This window comes from Octopus sinensis, linkage group LG14 (genome assembly GCF_006345805.1).
Source record: "Octopus sinensis linkage group LG14, ASM634580v1, whole genome shotgun sequence".
Lineage (NCBI taxonomy): Eukaryota > Metazoa > Mollusca > Cephalopoda > Octopoda > Octopodidae > Octopus > Octopus sinensis.
In genome coordinates, this window is record NC_043010.1 from 41,934,460 (window position 1) to 41,958,202 (window position 23,743).

At 34.8% G+C, this 23,743-nt stretch overlaps 1 long non-coding RNA gene across 1 annotated transcript in view; it reads left to right on the forward strand.

The window, feature by feature from the left end:
- LOC118765968 overlaps positions 1 to 23,443 on the forward strand; it is a 154,466-nt gene extending 131,023 nt beyond the window's left edge. Inside the window, exon 2 of the long non-coding RNA XR_005001880.1 lies at positions 22,758 to 23,443. This is a non-coding gene — a long non-coding RNA (uncharacterized LOC118765968). The remainder of the gene's footprint in view (positions 1 to 22,757) is intronic.
- Positions 23,444 to 23,743: the final 300 nt, after the last annotated feature.

A 23,743-nucleotide genomic window follows, 5' to 3' on the forward strand; every position in this document is an offset into this window, starting at 1 on the left:
CACACACACACACACACACACACATAAATATACATATATATATATATTATTTATATTATTATGCAATTGAACGCCACGCATCCATTACCAAGTAAGTTTATATATGCATATATATATATATATATATATGTGCGTGTGTGTGTGTGTGTGTGTGTGTGTGTGTGTGTGGTGTGTGTGTGTGTGTGTGTGTGTGAGTGTGTGTGTACAGTAATGGTAAGACAACAAAAGAATGAAAGAGACCTCGATATTATGTAAATAGAGGAATTTATTTGTAATATAATATGTGACAATTATTCGGTTGCCATGGTAATACTCCGAGTTTCGGATGTCGGGGCGGAGACCTGCACCAGCATCTCTTCAGTTATCGAGGCAATTAAAACATGCTATGAAAATGACCGTTAAACAAAGGGAAATTGCCCTGTCATCATTTTATACATATACATATACATACACACATATATATATATATATACATACAACACACACACACACACACACACACCACACACACACACACACACACATATATATATATATATAACATGCTTCTTTCAGTTTCCGTCTACCAAATCCACTCGCAGGGCTTTGGTTGGCTGGAAGCTATAGTAAAAGACACTTGCCCAGGTTACCACGCAGTGGAACCGAACCTGGAAGCATGTGGTTGGGAAGCATGCTTCTTACCAATCAGCCACGCCTGCGCCTATCTATCTATCTATCTATCTATCTATCTATCTATCTATCTATCTATCTATCTATCTATCTATCTATCTATCTATCTATCTATCTATCTATCTATCTATCTATCTATCTATCTATCTAACAATTCTGAAAGGCGTAATTAAAATTAAGAATACATATATTCTTTATTTTAATTACTCCTTTCGGAATTGTTAGATTTGTAGTCGGGATAAAATCCAATAATTAATCAATTCGAAATGATGATAAGAACCAAATTAATCGCTTCTAACCCAAATGCTACTGGCGTACTTTGTATGCGACGTATGTTGACAATTATATCAATTGCCCATAAGCTTTTTGATGAGCCATGAAACAAAGAATTCTTTTCTCAAACAGTAACTAGAATTTCAACTGGACAAAATTGTGGCATAGGAGAGGGCATCTATCAGTTTATATAAATATTTATATAATATAATAAATAGCTTTCTTAATGAGTTGACAGAAGAGTGATCCAAACATTGAATAAACCTTGATTTTCAGTCCAAAGAATTGCGATTGTAGTGTACAACGCTCTCCACAACCATTGCTACTGAGACCAACCTATACCATTCGAATACAGGATGGTACAGATTGGAATACCATCGCTCGGTACAATTGATTATTAATATACCACACAACTGGATAGGCAAGCCCACCCCACTCCAATGGATGGGTTGGTTTCAATAAATGCAAGATATCAGTTTTGGTGGGTGATGTACAGATGCAAATTTTCGACTTCTGTGCGTGGAGAAGCATCTGAAAAATATGCACGTGAATCTTTAAGTAACGTAACAAGGAATCTTTAACTGTTTTCTTATAAATATATGTAAACTGTAAACAATATGTTGAGTGTTCATATTTTTGTTTGCACACATAAACATACATGTATGTGTATATGTGTGCATGCATACATAGATACGTATGAATGCGTATGTACACACATAAATACACAAACGTACACACACGCCCCCACCACACACAGTAATTTCACAAGCTGAACTAGATTACTGTCTGTTGTCTTGGAAGACTAGCTGTTACTATTCAAACACGTATTAAAAGTCTTAATTTTGATAACAAATATTCCTTTCTTTTACATATTTTCATTTCTTTCTTTTCATTCTTTATTTTCAGTTTGTTTGCTATATACTCAAATAATCGTAAATACATTTTTCTTTTCTAGTTTCAGTATTAGGGGGCAAATTTTAAGGGTGGATTAGGGTGTTCATTTTTATTATAAATAATATTTATAATTGTTGCAATTACTTAACAGTAATGTCGCACATTTTTGATCAAAGATAACCCAGTTGTTACCATTGGGAGATTTTGCAAGTAGATTATTGAATGTCTTTCCGTTTTTGTTTTTAAATATAGTAACATGCAATTTGAGGGTGACACGGCTGTCATTTATAGCAGGTTAAGTGGTTATATAGCTCCTTACTAGCTCGCAGTGTTAGATTAATGATAAATTTTGTGGTAGATATCAATTTTGTGCTTTATTCTTTTATGTTTTTATGATATATTTTGAAATGAAAGCGATAGATTGTCAGAATCGATAGACTGCATTTCATTCTACCAGTATCGATAAAAGAGGTACTACTCAAGAACTGCGCTCGATGTAATTCCTACAAAATATGTAACTTTCCGCCCTTGTTGAAAATCAATACTAACAACAAACGCAGCGAACATATCATGAGCTGAATTCTCACAACTGTATTGATTCTAGATTTCAGTTAATTCACTTTATTTATGCAACTAGTCTCAAGAAATGAATATCCTCTGCATTGGGTATAAACAACTTATCCATGAGAAAACGCAACTTTCGCTGTATCTCTGTGATCCTTTGAGCATTTATGCATGTGCTCTATATGTCAGAATTTATTTGCATTGGGAACGAGTAATTGTGCCTATTTCTGTTTGTCTTCACGCAAAGTGTTAATAGACGCTTTTGATTCTAAACCTAAACTAAAATTTTCAAGCGCAGAAGATACGCCAGCTGTCTCTTTATCAGCGAGAGACGATACAGAGTTGCAATTATCTACTGCTGTGAATTTCTTTCACAACAATAAAGAATAAAATTAATTTCGAAAAGGTACCACAGAGAAGTGAAAGTAAGAAATATGTTTTAAGTAGAGTTTTAGTTAAAATATCTATGTCTGGCTCCGGTGCAGGGTTACGCACGTAGAAAAGACGTTTAATCGACCCTTAGTACTTATTTTATTGAAGTCAGAACCATGAACTCGGGTGGTTCGAGTTCCCACCGCCAATCTCCGACTTCGCCTGTCTCTGTGGCCCCTTTTATCCGTCCTTCTGCAACGGTGCTTGCGGTGGTTTGGCCATGCATGTAGGCGTCCGGTGGGTAAACTGAGCCGTGATGTCCTTCTCCCAACTCCACTTCCCAACTGGCGGAAACGCGCAGGTGGGCAGCTGAAGACCTGGGTTACCACGATCAAGGAGGACCTCTCCGTGATCACGGGACCGCAGGTGGTCGGCCTGCGCCGATGGAACCGTGACTGGCCCACTATCTCCAGGGAACTGGCGCAGGACTGTCGTGCGTGGGCTGCCATGGTTCGAGATGCCTCAAGGGTGGTAGAAGAAGCCTACTCAACCCGCCCAGGGTGAATGTCACCAAAATTACAAGTACAAGTACATGAAAGGGTGACTCCGGAAAGATTTGAACTCAGATGGCAATGGGGTATTACTAAGACAATTAATTCACTGTTGTGCCGATTCTGCCAATCCACTCTAATCACCGCTTTATATATTTAATTAAAATACCAATCATCTAAGTTGTTCGTAGACTCTGAATTTACAGAATTATACAGTGTTCATAATAAAACTTATTGTAGAATAGCCCTATGTTAAGTAAGACTCTTTTAATTATGCTGAATTGACACCGTTGGTCCAGAGGGTAGGTTCTTGTACAGAATATTTTATCAGAACTTAGTTCTTGATCAATTCGATTTTAAATTTCCAGCCTACTCCGACTGTTGATCCAAAATTAATATACAGACCTCAGTTCTACATTGATCTCAATAAAATAAAATATTTATTATCACAAACAGCACAGATTATCCCAATATAATTTCGAACGATTCTATTTCTCTTACCATCTTCGTTGAAAATTCTATGTTTATGTAGTTAAATCAATGCTAACAAATAAGAGATGTATTTTATTATATTCAATTAGCAAACTGCTTGCTCGATATAAGCGCTTCTTTTAAAATCGTCACGTAAGTTTCAACAACTTATACTATCACTCTCTTTTTCACTCCCTCTCATATATATATATATATATATATATATGTAATATAATATGTCACAATTATTCGGTTGCCATAATAAAACTCTGAGTTTCAGATGTCGAGGAGGACATCTGCTCCAGCATCTCGTCAGTTATTAAGACAAGCAAAAATGCTATTAGAATGACCGTTAAATAAAGGGAAAAAATTTGAAGGGGAGAAAGTAAAAAACGCTCATAGAATTCGCGTATGCGCGCATGTACATACATACATACACATGCGTGCACGCACACTCACATACATGTGCATATATGCATATGCCCATTCACACTCGCGTTAAACACATACATGCACACCCCCCCACACACACACCTCTATATGTGCATATATATAAAGAACCTGCATTTTATATTGTGTCCACGTACAAGCATTTTATCTCTCTGTATTTTGTTTTACATATTTTTATATATTTTTATTGCTTTATATACTTCTACATATTTTTTTCTGTATATTACCTTTCGGCCTGCTTTTGTTTGTGCATGTGCGTATATAGACGTGTATATGAACATATTTGTGCGAGTATGGTTATATATACGAGTGTGCGTGTGTGCGGGTATGTATATGTGTTCATGTGCATGGTTGCATATATATGTATACATATAGGTGTGTGTGTGTGTGTGTGTGTGTGTGCGTGAGTGTGCATATGTGTGTTTCATGCGAGTGTGAGTGAACATATGCATATATAGCATATGCGTATTTAGATGTGTAGATGAATATATTTGTGCGCCTATCGATATGTGTACGTGTGTGCGTGTGTGCGGATATGTATATGTGTACATGTGTATGGTTGCATATATAGAGGTGTGTGTGTGGGTGTGCACGTATGTGTTTCACGCGAGTGTGAGGGAGCATATGCATATATGCACATGTACCTGGGTGTGCATGCGCGCATGTGTATGTATGTAAGTACATGTGCGCATACGCGAATTCTATGTGCATTTATTATTTTTTCCCCTTCGGGTCTTTTCCCTTTATTTAACGGTAATTTTTCCTAGCATTTTTGTTTGTCTTAGTAACTGAAGAGATGCCGGAGCAGATTTCCGCTCCGACATCCGAAACTCGGAGTTTTATTATGGCAACCGAATAATTTTCACATATTATATTACAGATAAATTCCTCTATCTACATAATATCGAGGTCTCATTCATTTATTGTCATACTATTACTATTAATACATACATATATATATATATATGCATACCGGAGTAAACACATAAATGTGAAACAAGGTGGAGAAAAGAGTACTCAAATACCAGTGGTAGAGTAATATGCTTTACTTAAAGCAGCGGAAAATTCAACAAAACGTGTTACTCTGAGTTTCATGTTCAACAGGTTTTGGTGAATTTTCCGCTGCTGTACACACACACACACACACACACACACATACACACACACACACACACACACACACATACATATATATATATATATATATATGTATATATATATATGTATATATATATATGTATATATACGTGTATATATATAGTGAAGGCGCATGGCTCAGTGGTTAGAGCGTCGAGCTTACGATCGTGAGGTTGTGAGCTCGAATCCCGGACCGGGCTGCGTGTTGTGTTCTTGAGCAAGGCACTTTATTTCACGTTGCTCCAGTTCACTCAGCTGTAGAAATGAGTTGCGACGTCACTGGTGCCAAGCTGTATCGACCTTTGTCTTTCCCTTGGATAACATCAGTGGCGTGGAGAGGGGAGGCTGGTATGCATGGGCGACTGCTGGTCTTCCATAAACAACCTTGCCCGGACTTGTGTCTAGGAGGGTAACTTTCTAGGTGCAATCCCATGGTCATTCATGACCGAAGGGGGTCTTTACCCTTTTATGTATATATATATATATATATACATAATATCTCTGCCGAAGAATACGAATCTCAGAAGATGCTCAGATAAGAAGTTTCGTCTTTTCAACCTGTTTCTGCGCAGATCATAAACCCCTTATTAGTTCTTTTCATTATTCTGTCTAACTGCAACATATTCATTCATTCATCTATTAAAGTTTATCACACAGTCACTTATTTCTCTAATTTTGTCTTAGATTGGCTGACCTAAATCTCTCAGATTTTTCAATTCTATTTTACTCTTACCAATATTTGCTGTCACGTTAAATTATGCTAAACAAATTCCAAAAGAATATTGTTCTCCATCGTGTTCTGACCACTACCCTCCCCCTCTCTCTCTGGTTCACTCTCTCTCCCTCTCTCTCTCTCTCTCTCTTGGCCTCACTCTGTCTCTGTTTGTCTCTGTCTGTCTGTCTGTTTCTCTTTCGATTACCACTCGCTTCGCCAAGACTTCCTCCACTACCACCACCACGACCTTTGTCATCCTTTGGTTTTCTCTCATGAACACTTCTAAAGGCTTAACGCCATCCCCACCCCTACTTAGGGTTTATCGCCTATGCAAGGTAGTGATCATATAGTGCAAACATATGATAGTGTAGTGTATGCAGGTTGAACTTAAGGCTCTTATTTGTTTATGAATTCTGCCAAATGCGAGCTTTCTTTTCATGTACATGACGCTGCTGTCCCCCGTCCCAGGGTATCACGGACCTATATCTCCTATTCACAGGGTTGGCACTCTCAACGTCGGCACATGGAAAGGTAGGTCTGGTGAGATTGTTGAGATGCTTGAACGGAGATGTGTCGATATGTGCTGCATCCAATAATTAAGGTGGAGATGAGGTTCCGCTAGGTTCCTCACAGGCAAAGAACACGGGTAAAAGATTTTCTGGGCAGGGAACACTGACGAGGTCGGACACAATATCTTCTATCAACAACATCACGATATTGGATACTGTGCGATGTCTTAAATAATAATAACAACGACAATAACACCAGCTGCAGCATCAGTGAAACATTTTTGTCCTCGAAAAGACATGCTGAACCCTTTTGAACAAGACGTTACCCTTAAAGAAGTCCTTGCTCTAATCAAAGGAGAAAATAAAAATCGGGAATTAGAAATCAGCAGGTAATGAGATATGAAAATATAAACGGCACATATATTATTTGAAGCAGTGGGTGTTATAAAAACGGGTATGAACAAAACAAAAAGCATAAAAATCATAGAAGGACTTACAAATTTACGTGCAACTCGAGGAAAACAATATCTAATAGTCACAGTTCGCATAACCAACCCAGTTCTATAGTACAGTTCTCACATGCAGTTTCTACATTATTCACATAACACATCCATTACACAATAACCTCAAAATAACAACACAAACATTACAGTGTATTCTGTACAAAATTAGTACTCAAAGTATCACATTACAATGTATCACTTTCAAGCTACTATAATAACAATTAAAATGAATGAACCTCTATGATATGATTTGTTCATTTTGTAAACAACTATCTCTGACAGTTAAATCGACTAGCTTCTTTGGTTTTCATCAGTTGTAATACTTGCAATCATCGCTATGGACCATGGACTACGATCTGAATGATTCTATATAGTGCTAAAAGTTGTTGAGGCTTCACCCACCTTTAAACATTGGGTGTTTATCTTTACACAATATCATATTACACTCAAAAGAACTAGTCTTTCTTGTCTGGAACTTTTCGTGTGTTCGGAGTATTTCGAAATTATTTCTAAATATACATCAGATGATCACGATTGTAACTACATTAGAAATTATTTCATTCAGCTGTCAAATGAAGTTCGCATACTGACACAAGCTCACCACTCGCAAATACGACGTCTGTTGAATATAGAAAATCTCTTCTTTAACTCAATTTGGACTGTTACTTGATGAAAAGTTCACACTGGGAAAGAAGAAAATATTTCATAACCAGAAACACTTCTCCCAGATATCGCAAAACAAAATCCTAATCAAAACACTGACCGTAATCAGACTTATGTCTTCCATCGGAGTGGCAAAAGAAAACTTTTTGGAAACTAAAATACACCACATATCTTACATTACTTACATAGTTTACATTTAACGGATATTTGTCCTCATCTTGTTTGTTGTTAACACAACGTTTCGGCTGATATACTCTCCAGCCTTCATCCGGTGTCTTGGGGAAGTTTCGAAGCTGGGTTCTCATTCCTAAGGTATATTTTGATGTTATTATTATTATTATTATTATTATTATTATTATTATTATTATTATTATTATTATTATTATTATCAAGACACCTGATAAAGGCTGGAGGGTATATCAGCCGAAATGTTGGGTTAACAACAAATAAGATGAGGACAAATATCCGTCAAATGTAAATTTTGTAAATAGTGTACATAATTCCTCATCTCTCAAATATAGAACTTACCACATATCTTGTACAGCAGCGTTCTGCTGGTATTTTCCGCCATGTATTTCCATCGAATACTTCTTCTACGATGTTACCTTGTTATAAAAAAAGTAGTATTTTAATTACTGTAGATACATTAAATTAAAATTTTTAATAAGCTGTTCGATGCTATAATATGTAGATAATTATGTATCTTTCCGAAATTTATAATTGCTGTATCCTGTTATTTACTTCTGAAAGTAATATGGTTTCATAATTTTAATCATATATGTAAAATTGTTTTAAAATTAATCATAATTTCACGGAGAAAAGAAATCAGAGATATCATTCATATGAAAAATAGTACATATTGTTTTTCAGGCGCATAGCTTTTCCGAATGATTTACTCAGGCTGTTCTATTTTGATATATCAAACTAAGTGTAATCTTGGATATTTACCGAGAGGTTATTTTATTACTATTTTCGTGGAAACTTAATTTCTCTGAAGAGTCCAGAATACGACAGGAACGTGTCTAGTATAATTTCTAGTTGCCGCTAGAAAAATGAAGTACTTTTAGTAATTGACTAATATTGTTTTTTTTTTACTGCATAATTATATCTGTTTGGCTTTTAATAGCTCTATTATATATGTCTTCTAATTCAATGAACAATTTTAAATTTCACGATTCGCCCAGTTATTATCATATGGTAACAAGAACTGGGGAAGAAAAAGCGGTTTCAAGGGCTTCTATATGATATAAAGGGAAAAGAATACCATATGTTTAGAATAGCAAGTTCGAAGCTTCGATTAACCAAGATTATCTTTGCAATTAGAACATTAAAGTCCCTCAGAGGCTGTTATATATCTAAAAACAAGAAAAGGAAGTAATGCTTTTCATTTGTAGACTGTTTACCGATCCAATATGACATGAAGCAATGCATTTTGCGAGCAAACCATACGTTTGGATTCGTAACTGAAGCTTATTGAATGCAAGAATTAAGTTCTAACTTCTTTTCTCGCGCCTGAAATATAGTAACCTTGCACCCCATCCAAAGAGTTCTATAATTCATGAAAACCTCTTCAATTCGCATTTTGCATTTTACATTCTGATAGAATATTATTTTGAAATTCATCAAAGTGTCTCTATATTGTTTTCTTTTTAGTATCTTTAAACCTTTGGACACAAAATATTGTAAGTCTGTATGCCATATCCTACATTATAATGCTTATTTTTTAATCGAGTCAGCGTGATATTGTGTTTGTTTCAATGGATATTGTTAAAAAATAGTTCTATACGGAATTCTTTTAATTAAATAGATAAATACAGGATGTCTAAAAAAAATCAAGAAAAACTGGTTCAAATTTGAATATTATATTTGTTGTAAAGCATATGCTGCTAAAAATAGTACTCCCCATAGTGAACAGAGCAATAAATTGCTTCCTGGAACAAACTTTCCAGTAATTGCGACGTTTTGAACTACATCAGTAATAAGATTTAGAAGTTCTGCTACATCTCTCTAATTCTTCTACTGATGTACACCATAGATTTAATGAACTTCCAAGCGAAAATATCTAATTGTGCTAAATCGGATGAGTATGCTGCCCATGGTTGTGCTTCCGCACGATCAGTCCAGTGATGAAGGAAGCATCTCGCAATGTAATTATGTACGATCTTTGCAAAATGGCACGGTGTTCCATCCTGTTCAAAAATTACTGTTAAGAATGCCATCTGCAAGAAGATGAGGCTCAAGGATTTTTGAAACATTTCAAGACACACAGTTCCCGTGATGTAGTCCCTGTAAAGAAGAAAGGCCCATACAGCTTTGATTTAGTCATACCACGCCAAACATCCACTTTAGGGGTATCTCGTTACCATTCAAGAAATTCAGTCGGCTTCTCGTTTCCCCAAATGTAACAGTTATGACGATTAACCTTTCTACATGTGTGTAAGGTTACTTCATCACTGAACAGACCTTTGTTGATTAAATTAGCACTTTCAATTTGATCAATAAGCTCAGCGCATATCGCTGATCTGCGTTGATAATCCTCGTGTATGTCCAGAAAATTTATTTTTGTTCACAGAATCTTACGAAGATCACTTCGTAAGATTCTGTGGATTGGTGCACGTGGAATTTCCAACATGTTAACGGCTCTCGTGTTGATGATTGCGGATCCTGTTCAGTTTTTTCTCCAGGTTTTTTGGACATCCAACCCTAATGTTATCTTGTGCAGATACAGTTTTCTAAAATTTTATTCACAACTCACGAATAATTAATTTGTCAGTTGGACCTCTCGTATGAAACTTCGTCTCAAATTTACTTTGTATTTCAGGCTTAGTATCTTCCATATTACCATAAACAGCCGTTCTTTCATATTGATCATTAGTTATTTGGACGTGAAAAAAAAATTACAACATATACCAATTAACATTATGTAAAAACACAAATTTGCATTAGTGATGATTATCCTTATAACAGTATTATAATGTTTTAAAAATCGAATCTCACTGAAATAGTGACTTTTGAGACGCCTTGTACTTAATAAATTCATTGCTGAAATTATACATACTATCCTTCAGCGATTCTTCCCATATTTGTCTTATATTTTCTTCTTTTGCTCTCAGTCATTTGTCCTTCTCTCTCTCTCTCTCTCTCTCTCTCTCTCTCTCTCTCTCTCTCTCTCTCTCTCTCTCTCTCTCTCTCTCTCTCCCTTTCTCCTTTTCCCCCTCTTTCTAGTTCCCTTCCTCTTTTATTTTTTCTCTCTATTCTATAATATATAATTATCACCCTTTTCTCTTTTACCGAGCGATATTTGTTTATATTAGTACTGGTAGCCATATTTCAGCAATAGTACGGGTATCCTCACAGCAAAATTATATAACCGACACAAGGTGATTCACGAATTATTTAAGAAGGACAAGCGATTATCCTCGAGCTAGCTCTCATAAAATGGAAGGCCGACTTTCAAACGGTAGCAGGCAATTTGCTACATGCTATTAAATTGTCACCATGACGACAAAATACCAAATCATTTTTAATATCAATTTGTTACATTGCCACATGGTCACACATTTACAGGGAAAGGCTTTAATTGAATGAAGCGACTACCAGTAAATAAAGGCAACTATATTGTCAATTCCAGAAAGATGAAAGGTGGAGCTGACCCCATAGGATTTGAACTCAGAATGTTCTAGAACAAAGTTAAATACTGAATGGCATTTTGTCTAGTGTTCTATCGATTCTAGCAGCTACAGTTCTTCAAATTAGAATATTGATTCCTAATTTTGGCAGAAAGCCACAAATTTATCGTTTATTGCAATTGACCTATATGGTACTTGGTTTAGCGAAGCCCAAGAGTATAAAAAGCAAATTCAACAATCGGATCTTAAATTAGAACGTTAAGAGACGAAACTAAATATCACAAAGAATATGAAATAGTACTCTACTGTTAGTACGGCTTTTATGTTACTTTATGATCCTTGAAAATTGTATACTTGTTACAAATTGTTAGCGTCCTAAAGCATTATCACTATATTGTATAATCTACAACGCATAAGCACTTACTATTTCACTAACTATTTCGATCACTAACTTGTAAAACAAATGTTTCTTGTGAAAATAATTGCATTTGTTGTACTTCAGCTAGAAGATCAGCTGCTCTGTGCAACTATAGTGATACTAGCACAATTTCTATCATATGGTTAGCAGTAGTATCAATAAGGATATTTTCACACTAGTCTTACTACATTTTACTTGCTAAAACTCGTCAGATCGACTACCAGATCGATATTTGTAACGAAACAAGAGAAACCTATGAGAAATTAGATACTATCCTTCAGCGATTCTTCCTGTACTTGCCTTCTTTTTCTGTCTTTTTACTTTGCTCTTTCTATTAGTTTCTCAGTATTCTATTTTCTTTTACCTATGTTTATTTATTTTTTCTTCTCATTTGACATTTTCACGTTCTGCTTTCTATTCCTTTTATTTTATTTCATGCTAATTCATAGAAATATTTGATTTAGAAAGAGGTTTGATTTCTTCATACTTTCCGTAATCTGGTCTTGCGTAAACTAGAAATATTTAATTTTTTCTAATTTAGTCTAACACAAAAAACACCCAATTATTTGTTTCTAACATTCACAAAATAAAGAAATTGTATATTTCTAAGAAAATAGTGTAAGGAAATATTGATTGTTGACAAGCAGACTAAACATTGCATTTTTTAACGTAGGATGAATTGAACATCATGACAATTATATATTATCTAAAGTGGTGTGAAATAACTGAAACAAGGAACTAGAAGTGTGAGGCATAATTCAGCTAGCAGAATGATTTCACTCCACAACACACACACACACACACACACACACACACACACACACACACACACACACACACACATCTTGTATCATTTATTTGTTTCATTCATTGGACTGCGGCCATAATGAGGCACCATGTTTAAGGGTTTAGTCAAACATTTCGACCTCATTACTTATTATTTTAAAGTGTGGTTCTTGTTCTATCCAGAACTTAGAACAGCCAGAATATATGTATATTATATTCCTGGGTATGTCTTTAAACTGCATCCATTAGCGGGGACCATGGTTCGGGAGTTCCAGGGTTTTGAGGTATGTGGAACAGCAGTTTGCCACTATTGTTCTCAGGTCTACTTTAAATAGTAACAACTGCCAAGCTCCCACTTCTAGGTTAACTAGCATATGTGATGACAGTCCATCTGAGTGCAGGAACCCACAAAGGGTCAGGGCGCTAAATAAAAGAACCAGAACTCCTAGCTGTTGTCACAGCATTCATGTATGAGAGGGAAAATCTGATGTATAGCCTGAAGTTGCGCGTGATTACTGGCGATCCCACTTCGGCTTGTCACCAGGTACTAATCACAGAGACTTACAGTGTGGTACCCGTGTTGCACCATATTCCAATGATGTACAGCTCTCTCTTTATGGTGACATCATTTGTCATGCCATGCACTGAAAATTCTATGACGGATAATGAGGAATCACAAAGAGACGGCAATACAGGCAAACCTCACCCTACGTCGTTAATTGGTTCCAGAAAACACGACCTAAGTCGATACACGACTTAAGTCGAATTAACTTTTTTTGTAGGCTAGGCTAGGCCGAATATACTTGTCTCTAGTAATAAGAAAAAATCTAAATTTACGAATACAATTTGGCGAAGTTTACCATACATCGTAGACGCTTTATTTATGAATGCGGTTTGCAATAAGAGATGGTAAAATAAAAGCCTTTTATAAGCTTAAAAACAAATTCAGTAATTATTATTATTTTGCAATAGTAAAAAAAGTTACTTATTTTAAATTCACCAATACGTACATACAATTAGGTGGTTTACAGCGCGGATGTAGATGGCTGTGGATCGTCGACATCAACAGCTGACTCTGGCTGTTCTTGTTGTTCGATGCGCTTAAAAAACTGGTTGAGAGTTTAAGGAACAAAAGCTTCGTGACAAGTCCCCATAATCTTGGAAAAGCGTTGAGCATCTGGATCCATATCCTCAAACATAGAAAGACCTTTTTCGATATATGCAAATGCTTTTTGGTATAGCTCAGGTTTGACCTCCTCTTCTTCTTTATTTTGCTGCCCGCGAAGCTTATCAAATCCTCGTTCGTTAGGGGCTGCTTACCTTTTTCAAATAAATCTGTGAAATGCTCCTCCTCCAAACCCGCTTCTGTTTCTGTTTTGCTGATGGCAACATTATCAAGCTCCTTAAAATCATTCACGAATTGCAGGCATAGCTTCTTCCATACACCATTCAGAGCCGTGCTCTGTGCATCATTCCATGCAACTGTATATTCTGTACAGCCTTGTAGGTATCGTATCTCTTCCACAAGCCAAGAAGTGTGAGGGATTCATCAAGATCAGTTGCAGGTATTGCTTGCTGCAGCGTACGCTTCATATAGTAACGCTTGAAGATAGTAATTATTCCCTGATCCAGTGGCTGCAGAAGAGATGTGGTGTTCGGAAGGAGGTATACGACGGTAACGTTGGGTCAAAATCTACGCTGTTTTGCGGGTGGCCAAGAGCATTATCTAAGATAAGTAAAACCTTAAAAGGAATCCCCTTCTCCTTACAGCACTTCTCTGCTGCTGGGATAAAATGATTGAAGAACCAATTTTCAGAAACAACAACATTAACCCATGCTTTTGAATTAGCCATCCATATAACGGGGAGAGACGCCCTGGGTATATTTCTTCGGGGCACGGGGGTTGATCGCGTGATACACAAGCAATGGCTTTAAGTTAAAATCTTCTGCACAATTACCTCCCAACATAACAGTCATACGTTCTTTTGTGATCTTGTAGCCTGGGATAGTTTTCTCCTCCTTGGAAATGACCGAACGGTCTGTCAATTTTTTCCAGTACAATCCAGTTTCGTCTACGTTAAAAATCTGTTCGGGAAGAAGCCCGTTTTCTTCGATGATTTTCTTTAATGCATTAGCAAATTCCGCTGCTGCTTGTTCTTCAGCTGATGCTACTTCTTAATGGAGTGATAACTTCTTCACTTCTTAAATCTCCTGAACAATCTTTGACTTGCCTTGAACTCTATATCTTTCTCATCTGGATATTTTTTCTTCAGGTCCTCAAGCAAAGACAACGCTTTGTCTTGAATGATTTCTTGACTAATAGCAGCGTGCTGACGATTCAATCTAACAACCTAATAACAAAGAAGACTTTGCATTTCTTTAAAGATTTTGCCTCTTTTCTTATTGATGACAGTGGCACTTCATCCCTGGGGCCTCGAATTTGATACGTGCTCAAATCTGGCCCTTATGTTCAATTGTCGATACAGTTGTCCGATTCATCCCAAAAGATCGTGCAATTGCTACCACTTTTTCAGTTTATCTTCCAGCATGACGCTTAGCGCTTTCACTATAAATTTTCTTAGGAGCCGTGGGGGCAAAAAATAAAGTCACAAATGAATGAGAATGAGAAAGCAGCCGATACACAGACTTAAACAAATCTGAATTCAAAACAATCGCGGGAATCACGAGTGACAACGACGCCAAACGGTAGATATTGGAACTACAGTGCAATATGAGCTCCGAAAGACCGATAAGACAATACAGCTTATTTCATGATTTTGTTCACTAAGCTAGACTCTTTTATGGTGTGTATCTTCACATTTACTGTACGTATTTTAATATGATTTTATATGCTTTTATTCTTATTTATTGTACAGTAACATGATTTTATGTGCTTTTGACGGTTTTCTAGTGATTTTACAGTTCCAATATCTGTGGCGGACAGAAGTAAAGTCGAGCAAAATGGCTTAACTTCATTTTTATTTTTCGATAACGATTTAAATCGAATCGATTGAAGCCGAAGTATGCCTGCATTCAGTAAAGAATCAGCAAACACACACACACGCGCGTATATATATATATATATATAGGTACAGGACGTCACTAACGGTAAACAACATGAAATACGAACACAAATGAGTACAATTCGCAAACAACGAGAGAAACAAATGGAAAACAGGACAAGTAACATAAAGAACGACCCTCATCAGTTGTCGGCCGTCCATCTACTCCTCATTACGAGCATTCAACAGCAATATATATATATATATATATATATATATATATATATATATATCGCTGTGTCTAGGGAAAGTCATAACACATATACATACACACGCACGCACACACATATATATGTATGTATATATACATACATTCAGCAAAATCACATGTTTATTTTTAGAAATTGCGTATGTATATAAATGTTTCGTGTTCATGTCCTTTTGTATAATCTTAAATGTGAATTGTGTGTGCGTGTGTGTGTGCATGTGTGTGTGTGTGTGTGCGTGTGTGTGTGTGTGTGTGTGTGCGTGTGTGTGTGTGTGTGTTATGTCTCTGATTACGGCTCCATTAAGTCAAAATGAATTTGAGGGCTAAACAACAGTAAGAGATATGACAACGTTTTGTATAAGTACCGGTTTCATGATCAAACGATTGTCAACTTGTATAGAGAAAAACGTTTTTGCTGTCAATAGGACGCCATCTTTGACATCTTTGACAGCAAAAAAAGTTTTCTCTATATAATTTGACAATCGTTTGATCATGAAACCGGTACTTATTTAACGTGTAATGATGTAATGATGTAATATGATCCTAATATCACCATAAATTCTACTATACAAAGTTTCTGTGACTTTTACATTTCTTTTTTTTCTGATATAAATATATATATATATATATATATATATATATATATAAAATGCATGTAACTAGATTGAAATACGAGGTGGTATCAAAAGGTTCCCGGACTAGTTCTGCTTAATAAAAAAATGACTTATTTACCTAAGTTTTAACATCATCGCCTTCGAAATAGTCACCTTGTTCAGTTACATACAGGCCCCAGCGTTCCTGCTACTTTTGGAATCAGGCCTAGAAGATGTTTTCCGTAAGTGAGTCGAAGACCTTTTGCGATTCGCTCTTGATTTCGCTAACGGTGCTAAAACGGCGACCTTTGAGCTGCATTTTTATCTTGGAGAAGAGATGGAAGGTGCTTAATCTGGAGAATAGGGTATGTATCGACACGATATTATGTTGTTTTTGGCGAGAAACTCAAGAGTGTGGAGAGCTCGGTGACAGAGTTCATTGTCGCCGTGAAGAATGCAGTTCTTCGTGCTCCACAGAATGTCCTCCCTCAAACGCTCCAAAACCTCGCAGTACAACTCTCGATTGACGGTCTGGCCCTAGGAGAAGAATTCTCGATACACAATGCCACGGATGTCGCAAAGGAAAACTGTGAACATACTCTTCATTGAGCTGCGGCTCTTTTGCCACTCAAAACTTTGCGTACGACCATTGCCTCTTTGTCGTAAGCTTACCGAAGCATACTCAATGTCTCTGTAGCAGACCTCCCAAGTTGAACGCAAAGCTTCACGTTGACTCTTTGTTCCAACTTCCTGTCACTGAGAAAATCGCAGACTACAGCATACACGCGATCGCAAAAATACAAATTGCACAACTTGCGAAGTAAACATAGCGATGTTACTCGACACACTGCCTCATGAAGGTCATTGCCAACTCTCACTGCGTACGCAACCGAATGCTGACATCTGTCGGTGCGCTACAGAACTAGTCCGTGAACGTTTTGATACCACCTCGTAATCCTTTATTTTACTAATGAGATGGTGCTATGTTTATTAATTTTTATTATCTGATATTTTCCTTGTATTTTTATTTTATAGTAATTGTATGATTGTTTATCTCAAATAGTATTTCCTCCTTTGAAATTAGTTTTTAATCTCATCTTAGTTAAAATTATTTTTTCGCACTTTCTTGATTTAAATTTGAAATACATCACTTCTCAAAAAAAAGTAATATCCTTTATGAGGTAAATGAGGTAAATATTTTCCCTTAAAATCTTAATTAAATATTTTTCTTCCACATTGCTATCTCTTCACTTTTGTGGTCACAGTGGTAGATAAGTTAAATTAATTGACCTATGTTAGATATTGTTTCTATAGCTTAGAATACATTGACTTTTTATATGGTTTATAGGGATCAGCTTGGGTTTAAATACGGTAGGAATTCTCACCATATCACCGTATTTCAATCCCATCTCCGCATTTCTACCCTATCCCTCTTCAATATTCCTCTTCTCATCGCCCATTAAGTACTTTGGTCAGTTATCCATATTGGTACTACTACCATGTCCTGATAGATATTTCTTCTATAATTTTTCACAGTATGGAAGCATCTTAAGAACAATATACTGGCGTTTATTTTATTGATCCATGTAATACTAAAATGGATTTAATATGGCTCGATTAACATGCAAAGATCATTGCGTTAGCGTATTACACAATACTATCATATCAGAAACGTACATTAAGACATTTATATGTTAGATACTTTCAATTAAAAATGGGTAACTCTCCATTCTCTATTGTATTTTATTTTTGAAATTATTTGTTTCAAAACTGCTCAAGCGCATGTGTTAGATTACTCATGAGGCTGGTGGTTTAAATATTATTTCTTACTATATTTTAAACATACCTTACTATATGTTAAACACTATATATATAGCGTAGTCTGAAAAGGCACATAATAAATTAATGAATTTACAATCAATGTAAATTTTTAAAAGTTGCGAAAAAAGCGCAGTAGCCTCAATGAAGTGAGTAAGAAAGGGTGATGGAAGTCGGAAACAACATGACTGAAAAGAAGAAGGGGAGTAAACAGATAATGACTACAGCATAATTTTTGAATTAGGTATAAAGGCAACCAATAGAAAAATTTGTTCTCTAAGAATTTTTCATTATTTATTTAGTTGGTAATTAATAAAGCTATATTTTATCTTATTTTGTTCTGCTTCAGCCAATCTTAGAAGAGTTCAGAACGCTTATGGTTATGCTTCGATTAATGTTTCAAGGCATAAAAGCTGCACGTGCTCATTGTTTTTGCTGTATATTCGGTGCAAGAATCCTTGTGATTACATGTCTGTGCGTTTGTCTTAATATGTGCGTCTGTATATGTGTGTATTTGTCTCTATGCTTATATGTATGTAAGGCAGTCTATTACTGTATTAGTAAGGTAGCTTAAAATAAATAAATCTGTTAAATTCATGCATAATCTGTAAGTTGGCTCTACCAGTTTCCGTTTGTATGATAATATAAAGATCAGATTGTGTTTAACTGTACGCAAGTTTTTAAATTATTTCCAAAACACACAAAATACAAAAAATATACTGTTTGCTCTGTATGATATTCATTTATCAAGATTGCGTGTAGCAAATATTGCTAAGCCATAGGCTTCTGTATTTTCAATAGGCCGATAAAGGTGAAGGTTTCAATAATCCGTATTATAATATGAAAATAATTTTTATCGAAACAAAACCTCACAAGATTACAAGATTTGAATACAATTGAGAAGAAAATAAAATAAAAATCTAAAAAGACAAATTTATATGATTTATTTCAGATCATAATTTCCAGATTAATAAAAACAAACAAGAATTGCGTTTTTTCCCTTGCATTTACTAATTCTGCGCATAATTTCAGAACAAATACCTTAGTATTTTATTTGATTGTGCATAAGTTAATTATCTACAATATAAAAATAGAAAGAAAATATATTTCTGTATTGTGCTCAAGTATCCCAAAATCTACAAGCAGCAAGAGAACAAAATAAATATCAGCTATATAAAATGGTGATATTACATATGTTGTATTGTTTTTAATATGAAATTACAGTGTTTTCATTAAAGCTAAACAGTTATGAAAAGACAAAACACTTAAGCAATCTTGAACTATTATACTTTAAAATATATTATTGTAGATGATGATGTTGGAACAATGACGACGATGTTTATAGTGATAATGACTAAAGTATTCATAGACAAAATCATTTATATTTTAAAACAAACAAATTTATAGTTGATATTGCTTATGTAATTCAGATTCTGCTGTGTTGAACATCATTACCTTGCTTTCATTTTGAAAATACTTTTTATATTTAACTATTTAATTAATTATATTCCAAGCATATAGGTAAGTGCAAGTATGTATACCAAAGAAATTTAACTTGGATTCTTTTTAGTTATTGGCTAAATTTATTTAGGAATAAAGCCAGAGGGAAGCCAATTGTTTTCAAGTTCCATGTGATGCTTTTTATTCTTTATCGTTATGGTAACAAGGTAATATCTTTCAGTGTTACCAGATCTTTTGAAAAAAAAGTGTTATGACAATATTAATAGTATTGAGCTGTTGATGAGAGAGGTATTTAGTTCCAGGACAATACCGAATGACTTAATGAAAATCGAAAACGATTTAATGAGTTAATTTTCAAAATCAAACATTATTCGAACATTATGAAGTTATTTTCTCTCTCTTAATCAAGTCTTGAAATTTACAATAAATTGTTATTGGAAATAACCATGACTAAATAAGGATTTTAAAATAATTGAACGGATTTTTGTGTTGCGATCATAGCTAGAACTGTAATTTAGATAACGGAAAAGTAACGACTAAACTTATGTTCTGATGTATATATATATTTATATATATATATAAGAGCATAGGCTCGAAAAGTAAAAGACATTTCCGTTATTCCAGAGCGTTAAACTAATACATCTGCTTGTTGTTCCTACACATGTCTTCGCCTTTATTTTCTGTAAATTTGACCCCCCCCCCCCACACATGACTTACACGGCTCTATTTGTTCAAAATTCATGTTTCATTTCTCATTTAATCCATCTATAACTCAACTACGGTAAGATAATCAATAAATATACATTTGTAAGGTCTGCTCTTTGCATGATAATTATAATTATATATATATTTTAGTGAAAGTATATTCAAGGATCCCAACATAAAAATGGTTAATCTTATAGTAAAAATATCAATGACCTACTAATACTATTTTCATCGGTAAATATTGAAGGTCCACTGATTAAGTTTTTTTACGGTTTTTCAGCGAAAATACGTTTTTTGTTACATGCAAACAATATTAGTCATCAACTTTTTTTCTCTCGATTGTATGCTTTCTATTTAATGTTCCAGCTACAAAACTATCAATAATCTAATAATGTCAGATATTTTTTTAGACTTTGCTGAAAAAGTGTAATTGACATATATTGCTTTGATTTCGATTTTTCTTAATTTTTTAGGCATCTTCCTAACTACTGTTATTGAAATGATGCTTTCATATACTTCGTAGCATCGTTCTTTTCGATTCTTCATTTTCAGATAATCTTTTCACAATCTCTGCATGTCTTAATCATATTCGTTTCACTTTCTCAATGTATCAACTCTTCCTCGCAGTTACTTTCTTTAATTTTCTCTGCATTTTTTTACTTTTTAAAATTTCTATCCCTTGCTTTTGCCGACACACTGTCCACCCTTTGCATTACGCATTCCGTTTGTTTTCATATAACTGTAAAACATTGATATTCATTATTACATTTTCAGTAGTAAATGTTATTATTGTTTGTTTAGAAAGCAAGCGCAGCATACGCTTCATAAAATTTAAGTAAATTGATTTCAATTTATATCCTCCAGTAATTCCAGTAATACAGAAAGGGGGCTTTCGAAAAATTTCCATCCTCACGAAATATGAAAAGCTGGGGAAATCAACAAGGTTTCGATAAAGTTATCGAAACTGTTAGACAAATAAAAAAAATATTCTCGTCATATTGCATTCCATCAATAGTTTAATATAAAAATTAGGAAAATAAAAAATTGTTATATTCGTAGCTACTTTGATTCGAAGTTTTATTTTCTTTATGCCTCCTGTCACTTCTATAATAAATATTGAATTAATTACATTTCTGGGAAATTGAGATATTGAGGTGCAAGTCGCATATGAGTGGTTCTTCAAAAATATGGCTAAAACTTTATTTTGTCATAAATATTAAAAGGTTGTTATGTATAGTTTGAAGAACTTTTTACCAAAAGGAATTAGTATAGTTTACCAAATCGTTTAAGAATAATCTTTCAAAGTGATATCCAATACTAAACAATTTTCACAAGAAATATACTTTATTTCAATTGCTGGGTCTGGAGGAAAGATTTCAATGCCCTTGCAGATCATTCAAGACTGGTAGGATTAATGCCATTACTATTTCTCTTAAACTTTTGTAAATCAACAAAGGCAGGCAAGACATGAGTGGAGTAGGAATTCCAGAGAGCCGGTATTCTGGGAATGAGTGGTTGGATGCATCAAGGATTATTAATAAAGGAGCGGCGAGTGCCTGAGAGGAGATAGCATGATCCTTGCAAGATCCGAGGAACAGAGATTTTTATAGTTGAGGTATAAGTTCGTAGAGAGTAGAGACATAGCACCTGTTCAAGAGTTAGAGCGTGTTTGTGGGTTACATTGTACCAATTAGCCAGTATAGTCCCTGATGTGAAAGCGATATTCCATTATAGTGCTCAGATGACTTTTGTAGAGTATCAATAATTGTTGGAGGTGGGATATCTCCTGGCTCTAAAGAGAGCTGCCAATCTTTAAATGTATTTTTACCTATATCAAGAATGTATTTTCTCCAGAAGATGTCGTCGTAATAGCAAACTTTATAGCGATTGTGAGAGCTTTAGCTGGGTGATGACTTCAGTGTGGTGTTGTGCGATGGCATTTCTTGATCATGTGTAGCTTTTGTGTTTTGAGTCTAATGAAAACGACAAGATTTGAAAGATCGCTTTTATGTAAACTCAATCTCTAGGTTTACTTTGAAATTTACTGAATTATTTAAAATATTTGTTTTCTTCTCCTTTCTCTCATTCCATAATCTACTATCTAAGAAATTCATTTTTCTTGCCATCACCTTTTAATTATTACCTGCTATATTTTGATTTCTTCTAAACTTGTAATTTTTCTCTCCTTTTCAAACCTACTGCTGGTAGTTCTTATTGGCATGCATACTCATTTTAGTGATTGATAGCTGATCATCATTTTAATTATGCTTATACTTTATTCTGCTTTTGTTTTAATTTCTTTTCAGCAAATTAAATCGCAAGGAAATAGTTATATCACTCACCAGTAGCTGAAGAACAACCAAAGCAGCAAATACTGTATTTCCGTACAGTGTAAGCTGTTTACAACTTTTTTATAATGTTATCCTTGTTCAATAACCAAGAAGACAGAGTATTAATATTTGTTATGCTGCACGCTGTTATTCATTTATAAAATCAATACAAATTTGGTTAAATGGACATCGAAGATGATTACACTTTGAAATTAGCAATAAAAATATTTTTGGAAATGAAATTCGAACCTCTTTAAAAAGAAATATGGCGTGTAAAAGAGATATTTCACTGTAGACGATGATAGTTATTCTGTTTGCGAATTATCTGCATTTCCTTTCAATAGTCATTCTACCCAAACATAAAACCTTTCGTTTGCTGTTCCAAAATTTATGATTTTGTTGCTTTGTTTTCCAAGCCTTTTCCGGATGTTCTTTTATTCTTCAGTCAATAATAGTAGCAGTCAATCTGAAGCCCAGCAGTTTGTCAATGAAAACATGAGTGGTCAGATATTTTTTTCAAAAGGAAAGTAATTTTGGAATTAAAATCCCATGCTCCGTAAAAAGAGATGTGATTTGTGAAAAAAGACGAGCCACATTTGAAAAGGAAAGCTGAAGTAAAATTAACTGGCACAAAAATGAAAGCTGAAACAACCCTGTTGTAAGCGAAAATATAAAACAACATTTGCTATTGATTCGTAACGCTCTGTATCATTTATTTCAAAACTTAACAATATACGGGTAGTGTTAGGAACAATATATTGTCACTGAAGGACGACAATAACCGTCTTCTGAAGGAATATAATTATGACATGGAAATATAATCATAAATCGATCCGACCGGTCGGATCGATTTATGATCAAAGCTGCTTCTATCAATAATAATTATAGTTTGGATCAATGGATATCTAAAAAAAAGTGTATACACATATATATAAAATCATAAAAAGGTGATTAAATTGTTA